Genomic DNA, 9140 nt, shown 5'->3' on the forward strand with positions numbered 1-9140 from the left:
AGGGTTCTGTCTCAGGAATCTGGAACTAGATCTACCTTAAATTGAATATGCAGTTAGTCGTTGCAGGGAAATTTATCTCTTTCTTAAGGGCTGTTGCAACCATAGAAACAGAAAACAAGTCTTTTTATTTTCTGGACTATCAGCACTCCTAGCAACATCCACTTTTATTCCTTGGTGGAGCAGAGAGAAGATTAGCTGGAGCTCTTGCAGTTTGTAAATCAGCCTGGTAAAATGTGCCTGTGATGAGCTGCAGTCAAGTGAATCACTTCACAAAGATACTGGTATCTTTAGGGACCATGTCAATCAGGCTTGATTCACAGAACAAAACCCAGTGGCTTTCAGATAACCTTCCATACAGGTTGCCTGTCCTTGCCTGGACCCTTACAGCGCAGTCAACGGTGCAGAAATGAATTCCAGTTCTTCAAGTTGTGCATCTTACCCAGTAAGTGAGGACAGCTGCTCTTGCTTAGCAAGATCATCTCTCTTTGGCCTTCAATTTTGAACCGGTATAGCTCTGTCATTATGAGCATCTCTGGAAAATGCCCGCCTGAGTCTCGGGACCGGATATTTGTTTTTAAAAGCAATATGTTGCTGGTTTGTACACAGGACGCGTGCACCTCTGTGCAACTTGATCGCTGTTGATGAGCTTCCACAGTAGCGAAGAAGGAGACATTGACCTGCAGAGCAGCATAAAGTTACTGGGCAGAGTGTTGCTCAGAAGAAAGTTTCCGTGCAGGAGACTGGCAGGTCATGAACATGTGAGATCAAAATCCTTTCCTATGGCTTCTATATTCTCACCTCATGTGTCTTTGACAGTAGGATGGGAGTTAGTCACCAAGTTAGACTGCCCCAACAAAACCCAACCCGAAAGGCAGAAATGCTATTGTATTCTTCAACTGATTATTCAGCAGCTCTAAATATGTATATACAGAAATGCAAGGTCATCAGCGAGAAGGAAGTTCCCCTCATTGCAGACAGGGATGTGCAAGGGCCAGAGAGGAGAATTCAGCCCAAGTTTTGCCCTAGCTGCTAGCGCTGCTTTCGCTTGCTTTCTCATCTTTCTCTCTTGCCTGGTTTGAGAGTCTATTTACACGGCGTCTGAATTAATTCAGGAGAGAACTTTTGTTTATGTGACCTTATTATTTGCTTAATTCAGGCAAAAGCTCGGTTAAGCACTGCATTAGTGCATTCCAGCAGTGACTGGTATGAAATGACCATGTGTTTTGTTTTTTTTTTATTAGGGATTTCTTTCTTTTCTCAGCACATCTCGATTATAAAAGTGACCTTTAAAAGAAACATGGGTTATACATAAAACATGCCTTGAATACTTTTTGCACATGGATGTGTAATCCACATGCTGGAGATAGGTTCTGCCTGCAATCGTCCCTTGGATTTTCGTTTCATGTGTTGTCATTGTGTTATCTTCATTGCCTGTTTTTTTGACTGGGCTTCATGTGGTTTTGCTTTTAATCCTTTTAAACAATGGATGTGAAGCTTGGACTTTTCATAACTATTGCAACCATTTAAGTCTCTTTAAAAAAAATTGCTGTAGGCTGTTGATATTTAAAAATAAAAATAAAAATCAGGTACATAGCATGTAGGCGTGTGAAAATTAGACTATGCCAGCGTGGAAGATTCAACACTTGCATAATGTGAGGTTAGATCAGACTTCTCAAAATTGAAAATGACGTCAGAAACCGTGTGTGGTTGTGCACAAGTAATCTCCGTTTTTAGTCTTTCTATTTGATAGTGAGTCAGATAGACACCATCATTTCTCAGGCACCTTGTCCTGCTTCTCCTCTCCTCCCATGATGCTTTAGAGTTCCTGAACTGCAGCTGGTCCCTGCATCACCTGGGAACCTGAGGATAACACAACTAAGATCTGCAAGCAATACAGGTAGTCAGGGCCCTCCTTGTCACAGTGTTTTATTGCTTTCACATCGAGGACCCGGCTCCATCTTCTGTTTCCTTTTTCCTGTTGAGCAGTCTTAGGGCTTTCTTCTTGGTTTTAATATAAAATATGATTTTTAATGTGATTCTGGGTAGAGGGATGCAAAAGGCTCTACAAACAAATTAATTTATAGGGTTAACCTATGCTTTTTTCCCCTACTTTAGTCAGTCTCAGATCCAGTTCATTAGGAATGTATTAAGCCAATCTTAAATTGCAGGAAAAGTGTTTCTATGGGATTGCTTCAATTTAACAGATGGAGTTTAATACTGACGCATTAAACTAGTGCACAACTCTGACACGGGTGGGTATTTCTGGGTGCTTTGTGCTCACCAAAGGAATGACAGAGTGTCCGTAGAGGAATCTCTGCTCTGGCTCTCCTCATCTTGCCCCAAATGTATGTTTTCCTTATTTGCTGTTGGCCGATGTTGAGTTGTTAGTGGTGCCTGTACCCGGCTATAGGCTGTGGGAAACTCCATCCTTCAAGCATCCAAGGTCTTGCTATAATCGCCGCCTTTCTCTCTTTTTCCTCCCCAACAGCAGTAAGTTGAGGGCTTCTATGTATAATCACTTAAAAACCTCCCCCAAACTTTATCTATTAACCTTTCCCTCTCTTTCATTTTATTTTTCCTCTTCAAAAGCCAAAAGCATGCTAGGGAGGGACAGTGCATGCTCTCAGGAGCGTTTGGATGCCAGCCACAGCTCCCCTCTCCGGCCTGGCCTCATCCCTGCCCCAGGACTGGAGCCCCAAGCACCCACCGAACGGGGACCACCAGTGTCCCACACTGCTTTGTCCTTGATGCTCTGTGGTGGCCCAGCAATAACCCCTGCATGCCAATCCAGGAGCCCCACGCTGCTCCTCAGTGTCTCGTCCCAGCATCGAAATGCCTCCTCCCCCTGGTGGGAGCACTGGGACGGTGAACCTTCCCTCTCCAAAATGCCCGCACTGTCCTACAGATGCATTTGTTCCTCCTTTTGTGCGTGTTGGGGCTTCAGCCCGTGCCAGAAGCTACACTTGGCTGGTGGCCGCCTGCTTAGGGACAGCCCCAAACGCTGTCGGGGCCAAGAAATCCTTATCCCTGTCCAAGAGAGGGTCTGCAGAGCTTGGTTTTATTTGTTATTAAAATACGGTGCTGTGCAAAGCCTGATTTCCCCATGCCGTCAGCGATGAAGTAGGTCATTGATCCGTTTGCGTTGAGCCTGGGCACGGGTGTCTTTATACGAGTTTGTATCTCACTTTGGGCAATCGTGGGTTCCCTTTCTGGGCACAGGTTTCTGCCTCGAAGTGGTTGATGGCAGAATCTATCCTACCTCAGTTACATGGTCTTTCCTTAGTAAAGGTCTTGTGCTTGGCACTTGCCATGCCAATACGTGCTGGCTGCACTGCCGTGGGCCCTGCCGCGCTGCCCATCCTGCCTGCCCGGCCCTGGTGGCATCGACAAGTTGGTGGCTCTGGGAGCAAAGGTCTGTGCTGGCCTCTTGTGACACCAGGTCAGAGTGTGTCATACTTCTTTCTGGGCTTTCTGGTGAGATGCTCCTCTAAGCTGGCATTAGAGCTGCTGAATAATGGTGTTTGTTTTTTTTTAATGATGGCCAAAATGAGAAATAAACAGGTCTGCTTTGTATTAGCACAGAACCTAAAAATATTCAGTGACATAAAAATATATCGAGATAATTGTTTTCAAGGGGAAAGAGTGTTTCCTTAGAAACGTTATTTCGCGTTTTGGAAAATGACCTTAGACTCATCTGTGGAATGAATTATTTCAAAATGAAAAACTGAAACTTTGTTTCACACCCCAAAATAAACCAGATTAACCTTTTGCTTTTTTTCCTGGCTGAATCTTCATTTGCTGATTTTGACCCAACATCACAAGTAGTTTTATTTGACCTAAAAGTGCATTTTCAGCTAAATTAGTACTTTCCAGTGTTTTTCTGTCTATGTCTATTTGGTGTCTCCTTTATTAAGTGACCTCACTGGAAGAAAACTGTCTTTTCTGTAAGAAATTCAGTGCCAACTCTCACTTTCTATATACTAGTGTTCAAAAGATGCTTTTTTTAAAAAAATAGTTTTACACTGGGTGCATCTGTGCCCAGAAAACAAATGTCCTTTAGATAATGCCTTTTTTCTAGATAAATACCTGATTTTATTTTCACGTGAGCAATTTAGGGTGAATGTTTTTTAAAGCCGTTGGATGAATTAAGGAGAGTGGGAAGGGTTTCTGCTGTTCCTGCTGCTGTCCCTGCCACTGCCATTGCTTTTGAAGAGCATCAGCAAAAGCATTTGTGTTGTTAAGGCAGGTGCTCACCCTGCGTTTGTCCTCGGTGGCTCACCGGGCACAGGGAGCACGTGTGCCCGCTTCAGCAGGGCACAAATGGTCCATAGGCTTCTGCGCTCTTCCGGTGCACTGTTTTTTTTTCTCGCAAGGGTTCATTTTCTTGCTTATTAGTTTGATGCCACCTTCAGCTGCTTCATGAATGATTGAAGGAAAATCCCCAGTTACTGCCGCCGCCTCGCAGCGGTGGGAGTTTCTCAGCTACAAGCTGTGCTCTTCATTAGGCTCTTCTGAATAGTTCTCTCTGCAAAAGCCTTCAAAGCATCAGTGGATTGTAAGGAACGTAGCGCTGTCTTCCTAAGCCTATGGATTAGCAAAGATAAAACTGCTATCAGGGTGAAACGCCCTATGTGGCTTAGTGCGAGTGATGCTGAATGCTGAGGGTGGGGTGGGGGGGCACTTGGGCAGCAGCAGCTCAGTTTGATGATCATTTCAGCAGAAGCTTCAGTGAAAAGCGCACTCTGCCCGCCAGCTGTGGATTTGCCAAAGGTATAGGATGGCCGCACTGAACCGTTGGCTCATCTGCCTTCGTCTGGGCAGTTCTGGGCTTGTCAAGCCTGTAAATATCAAAAAAAGTCCTCAGCATATCACAAACACGGCAAAGAGAGGGATGAAAGGCAAACATCCACACACACAGCTGAGCAGCGCTGGTTTATGGTCAGACGCTTTCAGTCAAAAATAGTAAAAGCTGTTGCCATCCTGCGCGGGCTCAGCAGGCCCAGGGATCTTGCAGAAGGGCATGTTCAGCTCTTGGGGGGCTGCGAGGCAGCGAGGACTCTGGGCTGGGCTGGAGGGGTCTGGTTGTGGGCATGATTTAGCAATGGTAAGGGACAGAGCTACCCCAAGGGGATTCTTTTCTTTCCATGAATCATGTTCAACAAGCACCTGTGTGTCAAGCAAAGCAATACATAGCCACAAGACATTTAATCCAGACACCTCTCCAGATGGAGAGCCCCGCTGGCCAACACAGCCTGGAGTCCTGCACCCCTGGGAGCTTCCAGGGCTTGAGGCTCATTTCTAGAATATAAACTTGACAGTTACATGACGTTTGCGTGTCTTAAATACTGTTCTCTGTGGTAAACCATGAAGTACCTGAAGTGAAATACAGAGTTCAGAGCTGAATGGTAAATGTGAAGAAGGTGCTTCCCAAAGGAGGGCTGTCCCGCAGGCTGCGGGTAGAGCTGGTCCTGGCCAGGTGATCCCTGGGGATGTTGGATGTCTAACTGGTTTGACTTCCTACTGTGTTTTGTCATAGGTTGTCTTTTTTTTTCTTTCTTTCTTTTTAACAGATAGCCTAAGCATACAGTCTTCAGATGAAGGTGCCTATACCTCCAAAAATTTTATATGCACGTTTTGAAACAGATTTCTTTTTTCTTTCTAGTCACTTAGTTACCTAATAATAATGACACATACAAGAAAGGCACTTGAGAAAAAATCTGTCTGCTGTTGTATTTTTGTTTGGATTTGGGTTTGGTTTGGGGTGTTTTGGTTTTTTTTAACACTGGTCAGCAATAATTATTTTAGCCATATACTAGCTAAAAAGACTGATAATGTAAGATTCGTGAACTAAGCTTCTAAGTTTGCAGTACGTTGATTAACTTGGGTATGTGAAAAGGGAGCTATGCTCAATAAAAGAGTATTTTGCAGCATTTAGATGTTTTCGTTTAATCGCCTAATAGTGATCATGAACGTACTCTTCTATAAAACTCATCATGAATGACAAACAAAGCACATTGTTTTTAACATGAATATATCCCTTGTAGTTGAAAGTTCTGAGAGTGTTTTAGTGTGGTCTGCTATACCAAAATATTTAGATTATTATGAGATTTCAGTACTAAAGATAAACATACACCCTGTTTTTACTGTTTCAAGTAAAGTTTAGTGAATGACTGACAATTTGTTGATATACAACTGTGGGAAAACACTGCAGTGATCTAAATGTATATTTTTATTTGAGTTTATTATATTTAGTACATGGTTTAATGAAAACTGAAGTGTTTACTACAGTTGGATCATTGTAAAAACATCTCTTACCTCATCATTCTGTCAGCTGTGAAAAAGTACTTTCCTCTTCTTTTTTTCTTTTTTTTTCCCAATTGACCATAGACAGTCAATGTTAACATTTAGACTCCTAGTAGCAGTAAATGCTGGGTTTTATATATATAAAAGGAAAACTTGATTTTTTTCTTTATGAACTTATTATATAACTTTGTGATTTTTATCTGATTTTATTGTAACATAAAGTTGTTTTATGTAAAAATATATAGTTTAAGTAAAATCTCGTCTCACTGTCTTTATTGACTTTGGAGAACAAAATGTCCTGTGGCTACAAATTTGCACTCCAGTTAATGCTGTCCTTTAAGAAAAAGAACGTGTTTTTGATCTATACGTATGGTAGATAATCTTAAAAACTCTTTTTCAGGAGGTGGAGCTTTACAGTGTTTGTCTTACTTCACTGTATCTGTTAGCACATCCAGAGGAGGGTGCAGGATTGGGTTGGGTACATACATACTAAATTGAAAAAGTACTATCTAGAAATATTTTGATGTGAGATTTTGGCCTTACTCCACACTGAGAAAGGCCTGTCACTAGGAAATGGCTTTTTGTCGCCCTATTTGGGGGATGTTCTGGACTAAAAAGCCTCCTGTGATTCCTGTAACTGATGCTGCAGCCCCTGATACCAGCTAAAGCTGGTATTTTCTCCAGGGGAACTAGCTAGGGCTCCGAAGTAAGCCTCTGTATTGAAATTAGAGGTGTTTTGACACCCATGTCCTGCATCAGCACATAGTGGTTAGTCAGAGCCCTCTCAGACAAGGCTGTTGCCCAAGGTCCCTGCTGGTGTCTGGCGACACAGTCCGCACTCCACAGCGCGTCCCTGGTAGGGGACAAGGCTGACGTCCCTCTACACACAGTGTGTGACGATGCTCTCAGCATCATCATAATCATCATAGAATGGTTAGAGTTGGAAGGGACCTCAAATATCATCTAGTTCCAACCCCCCTGCCATGGGCAGGGAAACCCTCCACTATACCAGGTTGCCCAAAACCTGATCCAACCTGGCCTTGAACACCTCCAGGGATGGGGCGTCTACAACTTCTCTGGGCAACCTGTTCCAGTGCTTCACCACCCTCAGAGTGAAAAATTTCTTCCTTATATATAAGCAGTGTTTGCTATCTTTGCACCAAACCAGGCTTCCCCAAAGGAAATAAGGTTTGAAGACTGTTAAACAGCTGAGGTTCATCCTGCCTTTGTTACTCTGGGCTATAAGGCTGCAAATGTCAGCTTTGGGGTGAGCAAGAAACACGTTTGTCCCTGACCTTTTCGGCAGATCTCTTCTACCAGGAGTCATCGATAGCTCTGACAAGCAATTCAGCAAATTTTGGCTTTCTCTGAATAACCAGTAGCTATAAAAGCAGCTTATAGTAGTACTCTCTAGTAAAATGCCAGTAACTGTCTCTAATTCTTAGCAAAAAAAGCATTTCTCTATTTGGATTTACATAATTATAAAGCTTAGTATAATAGAGGTACCTGTGTCTTCATCCCATCACCTACAGTTATCAGAAACAAGCCCCAACCGAGCAAGCTGACGATCCTGCAGACTGCATGTCCATTTATCCGTGAGAGCAGCCTCCTCCAGCCATGCACAGGGAAGTGCCCCATGCCGCCAGCCGCGCGGAGGTGCTTGTTCAGTTCAGGCCCATCGACACCTCTGTAGGCTAATCGCCTCATTAACTGCAGGATGTATTTTTAGCATCGAGAAGGTCGGTAGTCCACGTGAAGACTGTTCCTCACTGACTGTTCATAAAGCAGGTGACCAGCGTTTCCACAAGAGACGGCTGAGTGACGCTGCCATCAGGGAAATCTGCTGCTGCCTGTCTGCCATCCCTTAATTTTCACCTTCGACTGGCTTCGCACCAGAAAGCTTGGGGAGCCTCCTGAATGGGGTTTGTATTCATTAAACAGCTTTTTGCCTTGCTGTGTGAGACTGAGCTGTGATGTGCCACTTTGGGGTGTCTGATGAAAATACGAGCTAAAGGGAGGTGAAGTTTAAGTTTAATGTTTGACACCTGAGCAGCTGAATGACCCTATAATACATCCTCATTTTGCTTAGCTGGTATTCCTTCAATAGTATAGGAAAAGCTAGGCCCTGATTTCCTTACTTTTGGAGGAAAAAACCCACTGCACCATCACGGGGGGGGGGCTGTGTAAAAGCAGTGTCGTGGATGAGGTCCCTGAGCAGGAGCAGGCTCACTCCCCCTGTGACGTATGTAACTGGTGATGGGGCTGAACTTAGATAAAATTCAACATTACTCTGTCCCACGCACTCCAAACGCTTTTAATATTCCCCACTTTTCATCTAAAGACATGTCTACACCAACAAGGGAAGAAAAGAGGATGTGTTAATTATATATTATTCTCTTAACTGTCTCCCCATTTCCTGGGAGACTTGAGCATTTATGCACAAATGCACTGATCCATACAGAAACGTGCGTACATTTCCTTTTATATCTTTTTCTGTCCCAAGAAGTATTCAAAAGCTTGTAAATAATTTGAATGATTTACAACATTAAATATCCTTTACATGATCAGCATTGCCAACCAGAGCAGAACAGCAGCACCAGGAAGCCTAATGCATAACAGGTTAACCTTCTCCTGTGAACAGCTGAAATGTGCCTGTTAGATATGGAAATACAGCAGGAGCAGCCGAGAAAGCAAAGCCAGGCAATGAACGTAGCTCGGACTCTGACCTGCTGTGATGGTGCAGCTGTGCTTCGGCCACTGAACTGACTGGACCAAAGTCCAACCACCCTTCAAAAGAGGAAAAAAAATACCCTACCAGGTTTCATTTCAGTGAACAA

Source organism: Tauraco erythrolophus, chromosome 14, assembly GCF_009769465.1.
Source record: "Tauraco erythrolophus isolate bTauEry1 chromosome 14, bTauEry1.pri, whole genome shotgun sequence".
Taxonomy (NCBI): domain Eukaryota; kingdom Metazoa; phylum Chordata; class Aves; order Musophagiformes; family Musophagidae; genus Tauraco; species Tauraco erythrolophus.